The sequence below is a fragment of the Excalfactoria chinensis genome, chromosome 1 (assembly GCF_039878825.1).
Source record: "Excalfactoria chinensis isolate bCotChi1 chromosome 1, bCotChi1.hap2, whole genome shotgun sequence".
NCBI classification, from domain to species: Eukaryota; Metazoa; Chordata; class Aves; order Galliformes; family Phasianidae; genus Excalfactoria; species Excalfactoria chinensis.
Window position 1 is genome coordinate 13,294,210 of NC_092825.1, and position 23,356 is coordinate 13,317,565.

General features: G+C 36.1%; 1 protein-coding gene across 1 annotated transcript in view; it reads right to left on the reverse strand.

Moving 5' to 3' along the window:
• COG5 (component of oligomeric golgi complex 5) overlaps positions 1-23,356 on the reverse strand; it is a 178,631-nt gene that overhangs the window by 77,605 nt on the left and 77,670 nt on the right. The gene's annotated exons all lie outside the window — the stretch shown is intronic.

The following is a 23,356-nucleotide window of genomic DNA, read 5'->3' on the forward strand; positions in this document are numbered from 1 at the left end:
GTGCTCCAGACCCCTCACAGCTCTGCTGGACACTCTGGAAAAGTGTTTTGTCACCTATTGGAACACATCATATTTTTCAGAAGTAAATTATCATCAGTTAGCAGGTATGCCTATATTACAATGAAGTCCCTGTATTCATGGCAATGAAAAATAAATACATAAATAAAGATTAAAACTATTTGCCTTAAAAAAGTACTAACGGGTAAGTCAGGTAAGTTAACAGACAGGCTACCAGATTTTATTTATTTATTTCTTTTGCAATTATTTACATTGAATTGCACATCCTCTGCAAAAACGTCCTTTCGTTCTTGATGACTACAGGCACAGATGCAGGAATCCTTACGTCCTATTTGTTGTTCTACTTTTCACCTTAAATTCTTCAGAAACCCATAAGTCACAGTCTTTCCCAAACTACTGGATTATATTTATTAAATATTTTTTTCATTAATAACGGTGGAGAATGAGGAACAGGGATCTGAATGAAGAATGGTGGAAATCACGTGCACCAAGTTGGAGCCTGTAGGCATGCACATGCTATAATATTGAATGTTAAACTAGCGTGAGAACTATAGATCTTTTCACAACAGCAATATATTGAGACAGATTTTATTATTAATAGAGAATTCATTGTTGTAATTCTTTAAAAGTCCATAACTGACGCTGGATGTGATATGGGAATCTGAACAAATTTTTGGTCACATCTTGCCTTGTCAAAAACGTATGTCCAAGCATTTTCTCCTACAGTTATACATTACTGAAAGATACAGTGAAATCAAAACATTCTGCACAAGTCAGTATTGAAATGTCTTTAAATTTAATAGAATATGCCCTCCACAGACGTAAACTATTTCCTATGAAACAGAACTATGTCTAATGTAAAAACAATTCTTTCTCTATTGAGATTCAAAGAGAAAAAACACGATTTCCCATTTTTCCTCTTGTATCCATTCAGCAAGTGAAACAAACACTCCGTCTTCCCAAAATGTACAGAGAAAGGAAATCCAGAGCATATATGTGACCATTTGTTTCAGTGCCCTTCATAGCATGCATTCAGATGAATCAGAAATAAGCTAAAAATATTGGTTATCATGGAAAAAAACCGCATAATACAGTCTTTCATGTTTTAGCATTTCAGAGTAAGAGCCTGAAATAGTATTCCTCCCACACGCAAAAAATTGAAGATATGCAAAAATTCCCACGTGCAACTTTATTATCTATTATTGAAATGGAAAAGTGACAACATTGGCAAAATTTTGCCATTTTTGGTAATAAAGTAGGAAAGCAAATGAATTGGCTTCTGTCATCAATTTTCTAGTGAACAGCTGGGAAGGAGGAGGCAAACAGCAGTATCCCAAAAGCCAAACTGAAAAAGATGAGCCACAGACTGAGAAAAGGTAAAAAGAGCATCCATTTCTCTTTGCTTTGATGTAAAAAAAGGCAAGACAAGTACAAAATAAATAAATCTGTAACCTATCAATAACAACATGGAGTGGTTATAGCCTATATCTGTCTCTTACCTTATAGCTTGTTTATCTCTTAGCTTAGGTGAACAAACACTTCGCAGTAAGACCCTGTTATCATATTACCTCTATCTCTGCACAAAATACACTAGCCTTTAAAATGTTCTCATCCTACCCAATATTTTGTTTTCTATCTTCTGCCTTTTCTATGTCACTAAGTCAATGTCAAGCCTTGCGCTTCCTTTAGACTGAAGCTTTCCTCTACAAGAAAAAAACACATTACCACAGTGAGGAATTAAAAATCAAGCTTGAGTCTGTCTCAACTATTCCTGAGTGCATAAAAAATGAGTGTGGAGTTATGTGCATCCACATAACAGAGATATAGTTTAAGTTAGTAGGTAGTATTAAACATCTTCAGCATGTAATGTATATTAAAAAAAAAACAAACAAAAAAAACCACTAATTTACTAAAAACATGCACATAATTTATCTCAGGAGTCCAGTACTAGAATATAAATTTAATGAAAGTTATTTTTAAATAAAGTTTGTTATGGTAAAATGAATTGTGTGATTCAACTGAACTTGGAAAATATCCTTGGCCATATCCAAAGAAACTTCAGTATGGACTTCAGTAATTCAAATACTATTTCAAATAATATTTGAAAAATTTTATGTATTTAATACAATTCAAATTATCTGCAGTTTCCTTGGAAATTAATTAGGACAGCAATTTAATCATTTATATACTATAAGCACTTACCAAATGGCAAATTCAGTATCAATCTATAACTGTTATCTTATATACATACTCAGAGCACTTGGATCTTATACTCCAGTTAACTAAGATCTTTTTTTCCCCAACTAGTTTTGCACAGCTACCATGTCTGCAGTACACTGCAGCATACTGTTCTTCACACTCCTAGCTTTATTTACTGTTGTCTCATAATGCAGTTAGCAACCCACCCATCTAAGGCTATTATCAAAAATGTAGTTAAAGCTACATTTGTTTAACTAACAAAATGTGTAGCAGTTGCTTCTATGTTAATTATGAAATTGATGATTTAAAAACATAATTACACACTCCACCACACAAATACTATTTCCCTCCTAGTTCCTGCAGCCAGCTGTATCCTCAACACCTTCCCCTCTGACACCAGGGACTACTTACGTACTAAGCAGTAATAAAACACAGGATCCTGCAGGATCAATACTCTACTGCCTCAATGCCTGACCTTCAGTAGCAATTCATCCAGATCTCTCTAAAATAACAGTCAAAGGTTTCTGCAGTCTCCATGGTACTTTCCTGGATTACACCCTGTACTATAGATATCCTGAAATAAAACCTAGACACACACGGGAAAAGTTATTAAAAGCTCCAGCTTCTTTTGCACAACTTGCTCATTCCCCTCTCTGAGATGCTGACACCTCTGCTTTCTGGAGCCAAGGTAACTGTGACATGAGAGAGATGCATATCTTTGTAACGGTTTGTTTTTGGTGCAATTTTTTATATTAAAAGCCACCTATTATTTTAACAAACATTTTCCACCTAAAATAATATTACTCTAGGGAGGTGGCTATTAATGATCAATGCTATTATTTCTGCTCTGACTCTCTGGACCAAAAATGACCCCAATCCAGATGTAAAGATAAAGGAAATACATACATTTAGTTCTACTTACAAAATTTTTCATAGGGTTTAATTCTGTCCAGAATCAAAAATGATTGAAGGTTTGTGGTCAGTGGCTCTATGGACGAGCCATTGCTAGAGGAGAAAGGATAGGCTGTCCAGAGAAGCTACAGATGTCCAGTCCTTGGAGGTGTCCAAGGCCAGGTTGGATGTGGCACCAGGCAGCCTGATCTGGTGGTAGGTAACCCTGCCCACAGCAGAGGGTTGGAACTCGATGATCTTTAAGACCCCTTCCAGCCCCAGCCACTCTATGATTCTATTCAATGAAAGTTTTAATAGAATATTCAGTCTCCTTCCCTACCTTCCACACTTCCACACTGCTTATAAGCCTTTGGACTACATTCATTCTCTTAAAAATAAAATAAAATAAATAAATAAATAAGTGCTGCTTTTCTCTCCTATATAATCACTGTGCACTTTACTTGAATGAATTCCCAATTCCCAACAGGTAGCAGGATGTATATACAGTAATTTCACGTGATTACATGTTGCTGACAGTTGCAAGGCTGGATTAAGACAAGCAACATAAAATTTCATCACAAAATTAAATAAAAGCTATGTGCTTTAACCCTTGGAAATCAAAATCGGTGTTTTTCCACTGAGGAGCCTAACGTAACTAAATTCACTACAACTACAAATTAGGTTCAACTATACCTCCAAGCTATTTTTGATACCTCCTTTGCCTGCTCTCTCTCCTGGTTCAATTTTAGTAATAGTCAACTACCCAGGCAAAAATAACAACTTCTAATTATTCCGGGGAAAATTAAAGGTAAGTGAAAGTACAAGATGAATTCTACAGTCCTTTCTTATTAGCTAAGGAACATTTCTTGAAAGATAATAGAGATCACACACTGAAATACTTCTGAAGACCATGTAAAAACCATGTAAAACCATGTTTCCTGTAAGTCTACAGGTGGGAAGGACCAAACTGTAAAAAGGACTAGTAGAGATACAATGGCTCTTCTTGGCTTTTAAGTGTGTGTTCTTGTGAAGCTATGGATTCCACGAATCTTCTCTAGCTGCTTTTGAGAAGATACGCAGCTCTTCTTTGCCTTCTATACCCCATTACCACATGCAGGTCTGTGGTAGAGCTGCAACTACATTAATTCCCAAACTTGGCACCACTCACCTACATCAGATTCTCCAAAAGAGGAGCAATCTCTGAAATTCTTACCGAACATCAGAGAAATACCAAGAATAAAGGATCAGATGCCATTTCCCTCTCAAGTCATAGAGAACATTCACTCTAATGGTTGGCAGAGTATTCCTGGGACAGGATTATTTCTCTAAGTTCTATGGGGTTTCACCTTATAGAATTTCACATTTAGTGAACTAACAACGAGAAGCTCAAGACAGGCAGGGCTGGTTTGCAAGCCACCCAAAACAAGCAAACTGTAGAAACGTTATCAGCCTTTTACAGCCCCATAGCAATTTGCCTTGTAACATCTCATATGCTGAAAAACCTACGTAGCTTTAAGCCATAGAAACAACCACATACAGTATAACTTTTTAAGTTGTAAGGAGTTCATTAAGTGCGTAAGTGCTTCTCACCACCACACTGTAATCAAGTATCATCCGTAATTATCCACTTTTCTAGCCAATCCAGGTACATTTCTGACCTTCTTGAGATATTCTAGATCCACATTTTGATTTACAAATGAGTCACAACTCTACATGCCTCTATTGACTAAGCCTGGAGAAAAAGAGAACGTGTCATCCTTCACATCCTCAGGACAGCAATAGTGGCTCTCCTGTTAGCAATATGCAATGCGCTATTTGCAATATTTGCAATACGTTTCTCTGTTCCTAATGGGAGTTGTTATTTAAGAAGGCTTTATGTATTTCAGTCATTCTTTAGCCACCTGATAACTCTAACACTTTTCCAGTCTAGAGCATCCACTCACTTAATATTTTTTTCTGAACAGAAGTTCAGTATTACAGTAATTTGGACTTATTTTATTTTTTAAATTAAATCCTGGTCCACGATCCTTTTTCCTGCAGAGGCATCTGTCAGCAAAACACACAGCAGAGCTAGACTTTGTGTTCAGCCCAGTGAGTATAAAAGGAAGGTCGCAGAAAAAAGAAATGCTTTATTTTGAAAAGATGACATGAACAATCTGCAATGCATTACAAAAATGTACCTATCCTTCCAGAATGACAGATTATGATTTCTTATTTTTTTGGCAAACTTAAGACATACTATGGCAAGGACTTCTCCGACTTGGCAACAACTACAACAACAATCTTCCATTTGCCTTACTGACTTTTCTGTTTCTTTAGAGGAGCGCAGAATCCTTGTTCGCTATCTTCATTTGCTGACATAGTACATAAGGCAGCACTACAGAAATTATGGCTTCTTACTGCTCATTTGAACTTGTTAAACCATTACATCAAGGAAAATGCTAGTGCCTGTATGTGAATATCTCAAGGACGATATAAATATTCTTTAAACTTCTAAGGGATTAAAGGATGATGTGGTAATGTGAGAATAAATACTAAAATACATCAGCTTCTTCTCTAGGCCTCTGTGCTGCAGGGTCCTCTGCATCCATATCGAATTGGCAATAAAAACTCAAAGATGAAGTTCAATCCTGATTCAGTGTGGTAAAATGAGCTGTGTCCCTAACATTAGCCTCTGTGGACATCCATGTAAGGATCATCTTCTATTCTGCTGTGATGATGACTGAACAGTTCTTGTATTAAAGGATCTCACTTTGGCTCAAGCATCGGTGGAATGCTGACTTTCACCAGTAGGCATTAAGGTAACTCTCCAAGGAGATGTACTTTAAACATGGTTTTATATCCCAAGCAACACATCTTTCATTAAGAGAAACTGAATACAGCATTTTCAGTGCTCAGTTTTGTTTTACATGCTAAAAGTCTTTGCACTTCATTTAAAAGTGCTCAACAGGCTACAAAAAAATGAAAATAATAATTAAAAAAAATAAAAATAAAAAAACAACAACACAAAACAGCTGGACTTTGAGCCAAACAAAACCCAATCTGCATTTGTTCAGAGTCAGCTGCATTCTCTTTTATGGCTACAGACACATCATTCAAGGTCAGGTAGTCAATACTAACAAAAACAACCATGTTTTACAGATCTTTAACTCTCAAAAAGTTCTCTTTCTTCAAAGAACAAACCGGTTTTGTTCAAGCTGATGTTCAAAACTTGACTAAAGCAGGTTGTCAAATTTCCCAATAATTCCTCACAACTCCTCTGAACTTTGTGGAATTGCTGTGACACTTAACATGGCATCCTTTTCATTAAAACTTAAGATCAGAGACTTCATAGAACTTTCTTAGGGGATAAATGCTGCATGATGAAGGACATAATAATGTCCAGGTGCATCTCACTAGCTTTTTAAAGGAATAACAGGCAAGAAAACTTGCATTAGAAGGGCATTACTTTTTCAGGGACCTATACTGATATAAAACAAATAGGTATGATCAGGTTCCAGTGCATTCCTAAAAGGGAAACATTTGGGCTAATAATAGCTATTTCCTGGGACAATGTCACCTGGATAAGCAGCATTACATCATTTGCACAGAACTGAGGTGAACTGTAGCAGTCAGCAAATCAGGATCAATTTTATATATATACATTAGTTAAATGGCCTTTTAACATCTGTATTTGGTTTTCACACAAATATCTCTTTAGGACCTCAAGATTTCTCTGTTTATTGGAGTTTATTAAATTCCCTTTCTTAAGCAGTAGTTGTTATGTGAAATGTGCATGGGATAACTAGTATTAAATTTCTAGCCTTGAAAATGTAACAAAACTACTGCGTTACAGCATCCCATGGTTTCATCCAAAACAGCATTAACAGCACACCAATGTTTGTTAAAAGATTATTTTGCTCAAAAACCTGTATAAGCTACTAAACAAAAAGTAATTCACCTTCTAACAAAGCCTATTATTTCCCTCCAATCCAGCAAGCTTCCATATGTTATAAAATACAACATATATAATATATAATACGTAGTTACACATAAAATCACACTGCTCTGCATATCACTAATGCCTGTGAAAGATCTCATACACACAGAAATGCTGTTTAACTCCTTGTTTGACAAAAATAAATGGTAGCATATACAAGAATTGGCAGTTTTTCTTCTGAAGTTTCTTAGAAAAATAACGGCAATGTAACTTTTGTTATTCTCTGTTTGTACTTTTGGAGTTCTGTAACATTCCTGAGAAGGCAATAGCTGTAGTATGTGATTGTTATGACTGAGTGTACATTTTTAAAGCCAACTGCAGAAATAATTAACCACAGCTCCTTCAGATAATCTCAAGTTAATCTCCTTAACTGAAGAAGCGTTGGTAGCAGCAAGTACATACAGCACACTCATGATTTTACACAAATATGAGTGTGAAATAACATTGAGGACTGAAAGGAATAAAGGTTGTAAAAATTTGTGGGATGCAAAAAAATCTTCAGAGATTTTTGAGACTTTTGATGAAATTATTGTGTGCAAATGACACACATGAACAATGAAATCTGAAATATCACTGTTTCAGTGGTGCTCTATAGAAACAACTTCATAGGTTCTAGTGTTAGTATTAAATAAATCAGCTTTCCTACTGTTAATCTGCGACTGTTGTGAGAAACATATCATAGAATACCTCTGGCGAGGCACTGGGACGGGCTGCCCAGGGAGGTGGTGGAGTCACCATCTCTGGAGGTTTTCAAGAAAAAGGTAAATGTGGCACTGGGGGATGTGGTTCAGTGGGCATGGTGGTGATGGCCTGATGACTGGAGTAGATGGTCTTAATGAACCTTAATGAGTCTATGAAGTTTCCTAATGATCTGAAAGTCTGTTGGACAGCTATTTTATGATCTGGCTGGAAAATGCAACAAAACCAAAAAAAAGAGGCACCATTTTTCCTTAGAGAAGAACATAAGTTTCTCACAAAATTGTACTAAATTAAGTATTCCTGTATTTGTTTCCTGGCACCACTGAGAAATGTAACCAGCACAAGCTGTTAACTTCACAAACTGAAAGTTCAAAATTTCAGAACTAATTGTAAATCTGCAACAAAAGTCTCCTTTGCCTGCTGTTGGCAGTGTCCAGATATGACGCTTGACTTAATTATCAGGTTACTTTTTCACCAGGTAACTAACTACTAAATGCGAGGATTTTTTATATTATATTCCTGATCAGGTTAAAGGTTGACCTACATCAGTGTTTTGTCTCCTCTAATAGATCCATAAATAATTAAAGAACCATATTTAGTCAGAATTTTTCTATCTGGACTCTTTTTTACCAAAAATACATTCAAGAAAAGATGATTTTGGGGGGGGATTATATTGTCTCTGATTTTTTAGTAGTCTTTTTAATGAAAGAATTAGCAAAGATTCCATTTCAAACTCTTCATGTCCATTCATGGTGTTAACGGAATATGAAAAAACAAATTTAAAAATTAAAATCAGCATTTTATCTGAAGGAAATGATTGTCTTCAAATTCTTTTCCTTTCCTAAAGTGTCAGTTCAAAGGACTTCATGCTACTGTTGCAAAGAGTTTGATCAATCCAGACATCTAAAGGCATTCTGGCAAACCTTACAGATGAATACACCCCACCACATATAGTGCAGTCTATCAAAGTAGAATAAAACAAGATTACTAGAAATAGTGAGGCAGATTAAAGACATATAAATGTTGGACAGTTTCATAAAAGCTGAAAAGTCTAATGGATTCAACTTTCTCTCTTCTGGTTAACAGTAATTGTTTTAGATAATTACACATACTTTACTAGTTCAACTGACGCTTTTTTTATACTCCTGCAGTTTCTTGTGTTCATTTTTCTGAAATCTTTCAGAATCCTATTATTGAGACTGTGATCAGTACAGTTATGTTTAGTGTGGAATATGGCCATATTCTCAATTTACATAATTATGTGAATATCTTCTACATCGCTTCTTTGGAAAAGCAGATGCATTTTAGTCAACATCTAAAGCAGTGAGTCAAAAAGATGACATGAAACGAAAGCATCTTCTCAGCAACATCTTTGATGTATTTGATTGTTCCCTTGATTCTCGGAGACCAGCGATACTTGGATTTTTTTGTTAGCTCTGTGCTTATGATAAGGAATGTCTTACTGCTTATCATTTCTTTAAATAATAACTCTTAACATCTTTAATCTCCACTATTTCTATCACAGTTGTCCCTGTAATATGTATAACTTTGGTAGGGATACATACACACTCTAAAAATCCAATCAAAGTTACAATTAGCAGGAAACCAGCTTTCTAAAATAGTTCAGCAGAGTCATAGCTATAAGTGGTGATAAATTTTGCTAACTTTAGCTCAAGAAACTGCATACTCAGATGCAAAGATTTTAAAGTTAAAGACTGAAACTCCTCTGGAAAGGAAAGTCAGAGCAGCTGGAAAACACTACTAGTTGCCGTCCCCTCTTTCTTATAGAATCACAGAATCCTTAGAGTTGGAAGGGACCTCTGAAGGTCAACCAGTCCAACACCCCTGCATTGAACAGGAGGAACATGCACAGTCACATCAGGTTGCCCAGAGCCTCATCCAGCCTCACCCTGAAAGTCTCCAGGGTTGGGGCATCAACCACAGTTCTAGGTAATCTGTGCCAGTCCCTTGCCACTCTCTCTGTAAAAGATTTTTTCATTACACCTACCCCATTCGAGTCTGAATCTACCTTCTTTGAACTTGACTGCAAACAAAAATCATTTTTATACAAAAAACATTTTTATACAAAAAATGTTGACCATAATCAACAAAAATGTTCATTAGAAAATCTTTCTAGAAAAAAAGACAAAATAAAAAAACAACAAACAAACAAGAATCGAGTAGTAAGGGTGACAACAAGGGTGACAATAAGGGTGACAGTAAGGGTGACAATAAGGGTGACAGGGCTTATATCACTTTATAAAAAAATTATGGCTGTATCCTGTGAGTTAATGTGATGTTCTTTCAGAATTCATATCCTTCCAATGTAATGGTTGGTCAGAAACGGTCTTAAAACTCCAAATGTGTGATTTGTTTATTTATTTATTTATTTCATTTCAGGGTAGATAGTTCCATTTTAGAACCTAATTCGATTATCAGAGAACAAACTACAGTAGCCCACAAATATGTCTGTCCTCACCTTAAGTGGGTATATCACATACAAAAGTGAAAGGCAAGAATGAGTGGAATAATATGCTTACTACTTAGCAAACAGCCCAGGTTATTTATAAGTGCTTTATTATAGAAGAATTCTGCTATATATTTGTAGCTGATGTGTAACCCACCTTGGAAAGTCTATTTCAACTTTAGCATTGTCTAATATTTACTTTCTTTAATCCATCTGATATAGAGAAGTTGTAAATACAGAAGTATTAATTCTGTTCTTAAAATAACTGTCAGCAGCGGGGGCTGAAGAAAGAGAAGATAGCTCACTGATTCATTGCAAAATATAATTAGGAGTATTCTACTATTGTTCTCCATGAATGATATAGGTTGTAAACACTTTCATTACCCGAGCTGCAGTACTTTAAGAACACAATTTATGTATAGTCATTGCAAGTTTATTAATTAAACTACGCTTCACTAATTACATCCAGAAAGTACCTTAATAGCCGATATACTTGAGCACATTTCCAGAAACTTGAGTTGAAATCCAAACAAGACATTAAGGAGTGTAAAGTTCTCATAATCCAAGTCATTAGCACTATCAGTATTCTGAAATTACCATCTCATACATTACATTTCTGTCCCTAAAAACTAAACCACCAAAGAGCACCGAAATATTATATAGTCTGATTGCCACAAAGTAATTACTTATTTACATTTGACTGCACAGCTAAATTACCTTTTGATATGCACAAGGAAATGTTAATATGGTGCTAAATAATAGCTGAGATGGCTTTGTCAGAACCAAATCATGCCAAACCAAATCAATCTGTTTCTGTGACAGAGTAATGTAACTTTGAATGAGAGATGGATAATACATTTTGATTGGGAGCGTGGCTGACATTATTTTATGTGCCTTTCTCATAAGCAAGCCAAGAAAACATGTTACAGATTGAACTGTCGTAAGATGGACATAAAGAACTGGGTTATAATTACAAAGACTAGTGATAGGTATTGCATTATTGTTTTTAATTAAAGAAGCATGTTTGTTTGTTTGTTTGTTTCTCACTTAGGGACCTAAAAACAGCAGGAGATTATTAAAGTGTGCATATGACAGTAAGCCACGATGATACACAACTTCTCAAACTAAACAGGCCTAGAATTCAAAAAGCACAGGCATTATGATCTGTTTAAACTGAAATGTCATAATAAGGGATGTGGAAAGAATTCCATTCACGTCAACATGAGATCTCTCTGGTATGGGCGTACATATTTTTTATAAAGTCTGTCTTGTATACAAAACACTAATGTAGTGCTTGCCAGTAGTAGTTCTAGTTGCAAGTTGGTAAAGGAAAAAAAAAAAACAGAGGCCTACAAGATGGAAGAAGAATGGAAATGGGAGATCCTGAACTCTACACTGAAACAGAAATGAGCTTTGCCATCCCTACTCTGAATTGTCAGTGCCAAGGTAAAACACTTCCACAGATATACAAAAAACTGAATTATTGTCAATGAGTCTTAACTAAAGTGGTATTAGGAAAACTACTGCAATTACAACTGGCTTCCTCATTCATTATTAAAATTCAGCTGCCATCCCCTTTGTATCCTCCCTTGTTGAATGATGCATAAATGGTGAACTTAACTAACATGAAATATAAATAAGGCCACAATGAGTTATGGAAAACAAAGACGCTAACACACCTTGTAGAAATCGAAACACGTAATACTATTATACAGGAAAACATCACAGTGTTTTAGAACATTTAGTACTTCTACCTGGGGCATAGAGTATTTACTAGTATAATTTCCAAAGGAAAAGAGAAGGGGAATTAATTGCTTGTTCATAAAAATTTTATATAGATATCATAGAAATAGTCTTTAAAGAAGTTTAGTGTGCAAGAGTAATTATATCCAGGCACAGTAATATGTCAAGATGCAGGATTACGCTCCCTGTTCCACATGCGACTACCAATGCATTATATATGAGGTAATTTGAGGGTAGGGAAAAGACTTCAGCTGTAGAATAAAGAACTACTCTAAGAACTGTTTTTTAGTTAAAGTTAATAATATAACTCTTTTTTAAAGTTCTTATCATTTGTTTTAGAGTTAGAAGAAAAGATCTACAATCAGAAGTAAAATCTATACTAAAGATTTTCTTCTCTGACAAAGAAATCCCAAAGATATTCTTTTAAATCATGGAATTTTTAAACTGAAAAGTCATTCCCAATTATGTACAGAATTGATTATAAGCAAGTTTGCATTTTCAAATAATAGGCACAAGAAAACAATTTTCAGATATTCATACGCTTGAGCTTTATTTCCGTGATACACTTTACATTCGCTGTAGATTTCCTGCATCAACCACCTTAGTCCAAAGGCTACTTTATTTACATGGTTACGATGTGGTTTCTTGCACTAAATTTTTCGAAATCTAGACTGCTCAATCTTGAGGAGTCAACCAGTTATCAAACCTTTGCTTTAAAATGTAATTTGCAGCTTAAAATATTCATTCTGTTTCGTGCCTTACAGTTCAGATTCTAAGGAATGAAAGTCTGAGTCTAGCACTCACAGGTCAGATTGCAAGAGCAGGAAGTTTCTTAGATCAACATAAAAATCTACAAATTTATTAATTTTATTATTGCTTTAAGTTACATAAGAATTGATGAAGCACTGAAATAACATAAACTTGATATGTTGATGCTTTCCCACAGCCCTGTACAGAAGAAACTGTCAGAGGGCCGCCAGGAATGGTGCCTTTTGGCATTCAGAAGAAAAATATCCCTGGTTATGAGACAGATTTAGTTTATTCAAAGGTGTGGTGCCAGTGTTGATGCCTGGATAAATTAAAGGGAGTGACTTTTCCAAATACATAGGAGAATGGTCAGTAACACCACACAAGCAGAAAATGCCTTCTGTTATGCAAGGATTGCTTGTATTCACTTGTGCAGCATTTTGTAAAGCAAATTCCTAGTTAAAATTTTAAAAGGAGATAAAACAAGAATCACGTAGAACGGAGAACAGAATGAAAAAAGCCTCATGCATTAACTTCTCCTTAGGCAGAAAAAAAAATGTGCAGCAAAAAGCAACTGAGCGACAGTAAGTTCATACCATGATTTTCTATTGGCTTTCATCAGTGCTTCAGGAATATAACTTTATCTACGCAGTAACAAAAGAAGCTATAATAAATAAATCCTGAGCTAGATCTGATTTCAGGAAAATCCTTCACCTAACATGAATAAAGAACAAGGTTGCTTAGGATTTCCTCAAATAAGTTTGGGCATACATGGCAATAAAAGCAAGAATAGCAGAAATAATAACTCTTTTTTCTTTTTTTTCTTTTTTTTTTTTTTTAACAATACTGATCACATATTGGAAGATATCTGAATTTTGGGGAGGACAAGACATCAGAAAGACTTCATAACAACAATCTCAGGGGAACAGTAAAACCTGCAGTGCAGGAGAACATATGGCACCCTCCCATCTTCCTCGCTGGTTAACTCCTACTCCAGCACACATTCCTCCCCAAATGAATATACATTTTAGCTTTGCTCACATACAGTGCTTGAGGAGAGAGGGGGAAAGACCCTGTGCAGTTCATTCTCCTTTTTCCTCCCTCTTGCAGAAAGAGAGTTACATGTAAATATGCACCCTCTGAGCTCTGGGGAGGGAAGATGCACCAGCATCTAATAACCTTTGTTATATGAATGCTTTACAATCAGGAAGATGGAACAAAAATACCAACATGCTGCCCACCTTGCTTGCAGCGTAGGCAAATACTCCCAAGCTCACATTCCCTGAGACTAATAGAGGCAGCAGCAGGGGTGTGTGCTTTGGCACAGTTTGGCAACCAGACTGCAAAGAATAAGCTTTGGCATGAACCAATTTTTGCTACATAAAGCAAATATTATCATGGCCATCTTTGCAACCCTTTTATCTCTGTAATGCTGTAACAATACTTCTTAAAATGGGGGCTTCCATAGCATATGCTCCTCTACTTCCCAGTTAGACTTGTGCTCCCAACAGCGTTCACCAAAGAATTCCTCACTCCTTGTTGAGCTATAAAGCCTTCCCTTCTGGAAAGCAGGCCACATAGGGGGCAAAACCGTACATCCAAAAATGAACCAGGTGGACCTGCAAAGACCCACACACTTGGATCTCCAGCAGGAGCACTTCAGAAATTCCAGTGCTGCGGTTCCAGCATGTTTACCAAGCAGGAATGCTGGATCTGCCTTGGGATTTAAGTGTAGTGTGGAAACATAAGATAGAAATTAAGCTTCATCTGTTTAAAAAATATACCACAAACTTACGAACATTTATCAAACCCCAAAAGCAAAACCATGTCTTGCTCTTTTATTTATTTATTTTTTAACAGCATAAATGTTAATTTTATACCATTCATTGCAGCTATCTGAATATATATTTTTTCAGACTAGCAAACACAAAGGAGTACCTTGCCAAAAGAAACACAGCACAGGAAAAAAATGACAGCTAAAAAAGTGACAGATTCTCAGGGAAAGGCATTAAAAGAGATCATGGCACAAAAATGTTTGGAATATCAGACACAGTTTTCAGTTAATAAAAGCTTTTGATAAAAACAGAACTCATATGTGGACTATTTTCAGTTAACTATCCATAGCAGACATGTTTGCAATACTATTATTATCTACTTAACATGAATCCTGCCTCTTCCAAAGAAATTTTATGATTAGGAAAAAAAAAAAGAAAAGCAACAACAATTCGCAATTAGGTATCAGAATTTCAGCCAAAAACATCATAAACATTTGCATTACTGTGTGCATCACATTCATATCACATGAATTATTTAAGTTGTATTAAATATGTACGTCTCTATCCAAGCAGGTTTTTCCTGAAAACTCCAGTCCACCTTTCTGCTATTTTCAATATTTGCTTAAAGGCAGTGCTTTTTTTACCCCTTGCCTCATATCAACTAATTACTGATTCCTTACACCGTGATGTACTAACTGCTCCAGGGAAAAGGGGAAAGGGGAAAACTGTTTCATGCTTCATTTGCTATTCACAACATCTTATTGAAAGCGTTTGCTTTGCAGTTTGATGAGAGCTATTCTATCCAACACATGTTCAGCAGAGGTACAACTAGGAGCTAAGGGCACTAACAGATGACCAGCTAGAAACATTTGTCTGACAACCCACCTAAACCCATACGCCCTGTAGTGGGGTGCAACACAGAGTAATTCCAATGCTAGCAAGGAGAAGGCAACTTCTGGTTCTGCCATGCTTGCTTGAACTCTGGGATAATCAACCATCTAAGATAAAAACACAGAGCAGTCAGGTGGCAGGTTCAGCTCAGGTCACAGTCTGAAAATCAACAGAGGTCTGACAGGAAGGTGGCCAGTATGGAAGAACAGAGACTTGTCTTAAACATGTATACGACAAGGTGCTGTGACCTAGTAGGAAAAAAGATCATTCACTTTCTCAGTTCTCTGCTTTAATATGGTCTCGAGGAAGAAAAAAAAATAAATAAAAATCTTTAATCTTGGTCTAATCAAGTGTGAAGGTTTGGCTGAAGCCATAACCTAAATTCTAGTCCTCAGTAAATATCTCAAACTACTCTCTTACAAAAAAAAAGAAAACTTGGGTGGTTTTTTTTTTCATCAGATATTTAATCAGTTCTTTCTTGCACTGCCCAGATTGTTCCATCCAGAACACATACGGCTACAGTGTTAAAGGTAGATGAAGCAATGACTGGAGATGAGAATTAGAGATGACCTACCAGGCACTTTTTTGTTGCTGTAAAACATTTGAAGAGGTATTAACAAACAGGAATAATCTGTAGTTTCTATTTTGCTATGGATTTGGAAATATGTTTCCTACCTCTATAGCAAACAACACCTGAAGAATTATGCACGGAAACACCTATAATATTTTTTTATTATTACTGCTACCACTACTAAAAATATATTTGGAGTTATGTGGATATTCCACCTTTTGTTTTTATGCGCACTTTTAGCCCTCACACAGAGAGGCTGCAAGCCGCAAAATATAAGTGAACTCTACTGAAGCCAGACATTCATTTTAGCTTTTCCAAAATTCAAAACATTCTATCATCTGTTCCTATGGAAACTGAAAGGATATTCTAGGTTATATCAGTATCAGCCGATTATGTTGCAGAGAAATCTGTGGTTTATTTTAATCCATAGTTCAGAAACATAAATTCATACTTAGTGTTTAGCTTGATGGTTTGGAATTACTGAAGCATGGTTAACACTTCAGATCCATTAGATCACACTTTAAGATAAAATGAACTCTTTTTAGTCCAGAATAGTAAAGCCAAAATTTCGAAGGTTTGGTTAATCCCCATGAAGTTTATCCCCAAAGTAGCATAGAACTAACATGCACTTAGAAGATATACTTCCCGGTTGCTAGATGAGCCATACGTTGCTATATCACATCTTAACAGAATAAGGAAGAAATAATTTAGATTTATTGAAAACTCCTTCAGCACTGCCATGCTCCAGATGGCCAGATGAAGGAATTTGATTTAGCAAGTTAACGAGATCATGAAAACCATAACCATAATACTGGAGATGAAAAATAAAATTGAATAATGCAACATGAATACATTTCTGTGACAAAGAAACTTAAAGGTTAGAATGAAGCAGAGATACATAAACACGTGAAATGAAAATGCTCTATATGCACACACAACTATCGCAAAACAGAAAACAAAAATCAGTGTAAGCTCTTAGGATTTTAATTAAACAGATTGAAGTGCCAGAAAGGATAACTGCGACTACTGACAATGAAAGCCAATATGACACGATGAAATGTCTTCTGTGTCTGCGTTAGAATTCCAAACAACAACTAAAATGAGTGGCTAATGAGAAAAAAAAGAAAAAAAAGAAAAAAAAAAAAAAAAAAAAAAAAAAAAAAGCTTTGAATCTCATCCTTGGTCTCCACTAAGCAAAACTAGATGACGTAAAGTTAAGTATAGCTACCACCCTCACTGTATGCCAAAAGTAGCAAATAGGCCCAAATTTTCCTTTTTACAGATAACATACGTAGTCTTCTTACTCTAGATTCAACTAATTGACTTCAAAATGAAGAATCAAAAATGCCTTCCATTTCTATAACGTATCATAGTCAATCATTTTATTATGGAAACTAGGCTGAGACAGCTTTTTCATCAGGATGTCCTCCAGGGAATCCAGATTACAGGATAATAAGGAAACATAACAGCTACTGCCTGAAGTGTACCCTACTCGTTAAATTTTTGACAGTGACAAGGTTAAATCCCAACTTTGAGCTTTCAAAGTAGAAACAAATGTCAGAACAAAGAAACAAAACCAAGAGGAAACATTGACTGCTCTTTGACTTAAAGAAAACGTATACTCTGGGAAGCATTTCAACTCCAGATTTTCCAGACTTTTTTTGAGGACAGCCTGCAGTACATGGATACAAAGATGGTCATGAACAAACTGAAGGAGCTACTTGCTCATATTTTTTCTACTTCATTTACTATTACAATGATCACCCTGTATTTATACAATTTAATGCAAAATGAAATCAATTTCTATTTGCATAATCTTTTTTTTTTTCTCTTTCAATAGGACAAGATATGGTAGCTGACATGAAAAAGCAGCAAAGGGCAGGGAAAAACATCCAGAAGTCAAGCTTTTCTTTCAAGTAGTGCAGTACTTCAGTGTGAGCAGTAAAATACGTCTTAGGCTAAACTAACTACAGACAAAAGTTAAGAAGCCCGCTACTCAACTGTGGGTTACACTAAGCATCATTCTACTTTGTTCTACAATCAAGCACGGTTCCACAGACTGGACAGCCTTAGCACATTTATACACCTGTACAAGGTCTATACCATAGACAACCAAGAAAGAGAATGCTTTAATAAAGCACATAATCTTATTTATGTATGCAAGATAAGTATTAGAAATTCAAGTTCACATGCCCTTACCCATGCAGTACTGCTATATAAGCCATGTGTTTGGCTTTTGTGTTATTAGAAATTATTATTATTAGAAATAACTCAAGAATGGAACATTATCATTTTTAGTGGGTTTTGACAAAAAGGTGAAAAACTGAATTGAATCAATGACAACCATTCTTGATATGTAAATATCTTGAGAACCTCCAAGTGCATCTGCATGCCTGGAACATGCTGCCTCAGGGCAATAAAGACTAGGTACTGCTTAAGATCCTTGACATTATATTAAATGACAACCTATGAAAGATTTAAGATTAATTTCACCAATCTTGCTGTAACATTGCAAGTTGTACTACATAATCACTTATCTCAGAGAACCCTGATATGAAACAAATTGTGCCATTTCTTGATGATCACCTCCAGAAAAATGGCCAACTATATGCATACTTTTCCCACCAATCCCTTAGGGACAGTAATAGAAATGCTTGACGTCAGATTAAATGCTGGTCTGAGAAGGAGATCAGATAACTACCACCGATCTTGCTGTTCCACTGCAAAACGTACTACATAAGCACCTAGCTTAGACGATCCTGATTAGAGACAAATAGAGCAACTTTTTGATGAGCAACTTCCAGAACACTGGTTAATTATGCAGATTCTTCATCCTTCAGTCCCTTGTTCTCAGTCTCTAAATAGCATTAGACAGGAACAATTATAAATATACATCTAATCAATAATTTTTAATGTTAAAAAAAAAATGATGTAGTTGTCCCAAAGCCAATTCAATTTAGAGACTCAGTATGGAACAGAATGCAAAAGAGATGACAATAAATTCAAAACACCCCCAAATATGCTCAGTTTCACAAAATTTTATATTACATAGAAAGTAATTTAGACATTTAAGCTCAGATTGTATTGCTTACATATTCATCATGTTTACACAAATCTAACATTTTAATATCTTGCAGAAGTAGAGTTTAGGATTATTTTTGTTTGTTTGTTTGCTTGCTTCCCACTTTATTCTATGAGATTAAAATTAGGAGAGCTCTTAAAAAAAAAGTATGTATTAAAGAAAAACTACATCATTCATTTGAACAAAAAAGAGCTACTGCATTTACACTTATTTTTAGCTTTCTCTAATATGATCAAGAAACTTCACAATAAGGTTACCATAAACTTTCACTATTATCACACAGTATCACAGTATCACAGTATCGTGCGAGTTGGAAGGGACCTTAGAGATCATCGAGTCCAACTCCCGGGATTCGAGCCCTCTGTGTAGCAGAGCAGCATTTCTGCCACTTATGCCACAGGGGGGATTCGAACTCCAGGCCTCTGGTGTTGCAAGCAGCAACTTATACCACTGCGCCACCGGAGGCACACATTATTATCAGTGAATATAACTCTCTCTAAATTTATGCTAGGTAGAAACATTAGGAAGTTTTCCATAACTTAAACTGTGTTTAGGGTGCATAATCAAGGAATTCTGAGTTCTGCTCTCATCTCCACATCATGTCCTGTTTGACCTAAGTATGTTTTATTCCATATTCAACCATGATACCATAATTGTCATCCTTGATATCCTAACAAATAAACAAAATCTAAATTAGTAAGGTCAAAAGCAAGAGCACAGGTTCCTAGCCCATTTCACACATACTAGTACAAAACCTGCAAAAATCTACCTTTCTTACTCAGAGATGCCCCATAACTATGGTTAAAGCAGGAAGTCTAGTTTAGAACTTGTTCTACATCTTAATAGGACTAAAGATGGCAGAGATGGATATGTATTCCTTGTGTACACATGGCCTGGCCCTTAATGCTACCAACACTTTAATTACCTGATGGAACTCAGTGCGGGCAACCCTGGCTATGAGATGAAGCGTGATAATATAACAGAAAGGGTTTGAAGCATGAGGTAAGCTGTGGAGTATGTTTTCTTTTGAAGTATAGCAGCCACAACACCGTCCAGTAGAACTGTTCTATACAGGATTGACTGGTTTCTCTTGTTCTGAGTAATTTATTATAATTCATACGTACCTTAAACAATACACTTGTTTAAAAAAAGTGGTGTCTAAGGACAATTTAGATAATTTTGCCTAGAGTTCCTCTTGTAAGGCAAAGAAACACAGGGGATGCTTCAGGTGGTTGCAATATGGCTATGTACCTTTTCCTGTTTCCTTGTTTTTAGGTGGGAAACACTGCTTTATGTTCTAAGAGACTGACTATAATACTGCTGTGTTTGTATCTCTGTTAAAGTGGCCTCTCCTGATTTCTACACTATCTGCTATCAGCCTGCTTACAGTGTGAAGGAAACCTATGAAGAAATTCAGGGCTAAATAGTAAGAACAGAATTTGAATCAATTTTCTTGATGCTGGTCATGACAGAGCATTAACCTGCACTATTTACACCAGGAATGGGTAACAAAGCATAGAATGCAATAAAAAAAAAAAAAAAGCCTTAGCCATTGGTACCTCCACTTGAATGGATTTACCATTATTTGTTTTACTTTAGCCCACAGGAGCAGAGAAGGCTTACTGTTTCTAAAAGGATTAGGAAGATAAGCATGGTTGGCAGCTCTATGAAAACCTGTTAAGACTAGAAATGTTGAGCGACTCTTCTAGTTTATACCCAGATGGCAGCTTTAAAGTTACTGCTGTGAGTACACATAGAAGCCTTCGCTAAGAATCACAGAAAAAAAAAAAAATCTTTGGAGTTGGAAGGGACCTTTAAAGGTCATCTAGTCCAACTCCCCTGCTATGAACAAGGACATCCACAGCTAGGTCAGGTTGCCCAGGTCCAGCTTGGCCTTGAAAGTCTCCAGGGATGGGGCATCAACCACAGCTCTGGGCAACCTGTTCCAATGCCTCATCATCCTCACTGTAAAAAACTTTTCCTTATATCTAACCTAAATCTATCCTCTTTAAACTTGAAGCCATTTCCCCTGTTCTATCACAAAAGACCCTGCTAAAGATTCTGTCCCCTTCCTTCCTGTAGCTCCCCTTTAGAAACTGAAAGGCCGGATCATTTTTGTGGCCCTCCTCTGGATGTGCTCCAACAGCCTCTCCTGTACTGAGGACTCCACATCTGGACACAGTATTCCAGTTAAGGCACCACCAGCAAAGAGCAGAGGGACAGGATCACCTCCCTCACCCTACTTGCCATGCTATTGTTGATGACTTTCTGGGCTGCAAGGGTACACCAATGGCTCATGTCCAGCTGCCATCCACCAGCACCCCCAGGTCTTTGTTGGCAGGGCTGCACTCTGTCTTTTAATTCCCCAGCTTATAATGGTAGTGAATGCCTCAGATGATGACCTAGATGGAAGACCCTGCATTTGAATTTGCTGAACCTCATGAGGTTCATCTGAGCCCACTGCTCAAGCCTGTCTAGGTCCCTCTGAATGGCATCTTGTTCCTCTGCTTTGTTGACTACACCCCACAGATGGGTGTCCCTTCTGAAGCAGTCAACTGCTAACGTCACTCTTCCAATGGAACAGAAGAGAAAGAAAGATTTCTTTTCTTCTGAGAAATATACAAATGCCACAGTGATGAACTTGCAATAAAAACATGAATTATAATGTTGAGAAAAAGACAATGTACCACTTTCAGGTAAGTATCTGCTTTCACATGCCGGTTATTTTGGTAAATATGGGCACAGCTTGTAAGGAAGTTCTACTTCATTGAATATAACAATAAAAAGAACAAAAATAGTCTCATATCTAAACAAATAATACATCAAGAGATTGAAAGACACAGTTCCTTCCTTTTAGGTCTGTTCTCAAGAGCTGAATTCTACAGAAGACATTCATCAAATTTGAAAGGAGATACTTACAGCTTTGGGTTTTGTTTGGTTTGTTTGTTTTTAATGCATTTTTACTTCCTTCTGTTCTTCCAGGTGGTCACTGAAGTATTCTAAAACAGAGATCTAAAGCTGACTTCCTTCTTAAGGCACTACTGAAAAGTGCTCGACGAAATACAGCAACAGAGCTCACTTACGCAGGCAACTGATATCATGTATTATTTACACAGATCAAAAAGTAAAAACTTCTATTCCAAATATCAAATAACTGAACAAACACCTGGACAAAATTCACCTGCATTATTCTCAGCGTTACAGACCTGGCTACCACAGTAGAAATTATCAAGAAGGCAGCCTATCTAAAAAAGTCTGTACTATAAAAACGCACATGAAAAGATGAGGATTCTATGCCCTCTTATGGGAAATCTCAGGGCTTGGAAGGTATAAATGTAAATCAGGTTGTCAATAAGCAGCTACAATACTAATAACTAAAGACAGCAGTTGCTGGTCATATTTCAAACTCTATATTTCTTGGGCAATGACTGCACGCATATTTTATAAAACGCACTATTATTCCAACATTAAATCAGCAAATTGTATTCAACAGCAAATCTGTGAAGCATATCCCAATATTACTTAATAAGAATACCCATTTCTGATAGGACTAAACACTAAAAATGTTCTTCTAAACAATCTTCCAAACAATCTTTCTTGCTAGAAACAGGCCCCTGGCTAAAGCACAACAGGCAAATACTTTAATAATCTCTTGATTACCTGGATACAGCCTGGAACACCTAATAAATCTGTCAATTTTTCAAGTAGAGTGGGATTGATTTCCCCAGGGTTTCTTTGTCAGTTTCGCTTTAGTACTTAATATAAAGAGAAAATTATCAGAGAAGGTCAAATCTGACATGAAAAACTAGAAGGGGTCGACACCGATGAAGACTTTTGCTACATTTAAAACAGATGTCTACTTGCTTTTTCTCAGCCCCTATCATCATTCAGTCTTCATTTAATACAGCATATATTTCATAGCTTGTAACAAGACCAATGATAGTTCAGCAACATGCTCAAGAAGCCAGGAATTTCAATATTTCCATAGTAATTAAGCAAAAAATGGAACGTTTTTCATTTGCCCTATCATTTTGCTATCAGCAAATGGTGAATGGTATTTACCAGAGCTGTGCCTTCTTACTGCAGAGAATTACTTACAATGAGAGGTCTAACACAATTGATACATACTGATCATTTTAATCTTCAATTATCTAACGAAAGCAATTTAATTAAGAGAATTTCCATTCCATTTATGTTCTGCTCTCATGTCAGCATCCAATACTACAAATAAATGCTATGTTGCCCCAGAAGGTTAACCATTTCTAACAAACAGTGTAGAAATATCTTGTTCTAA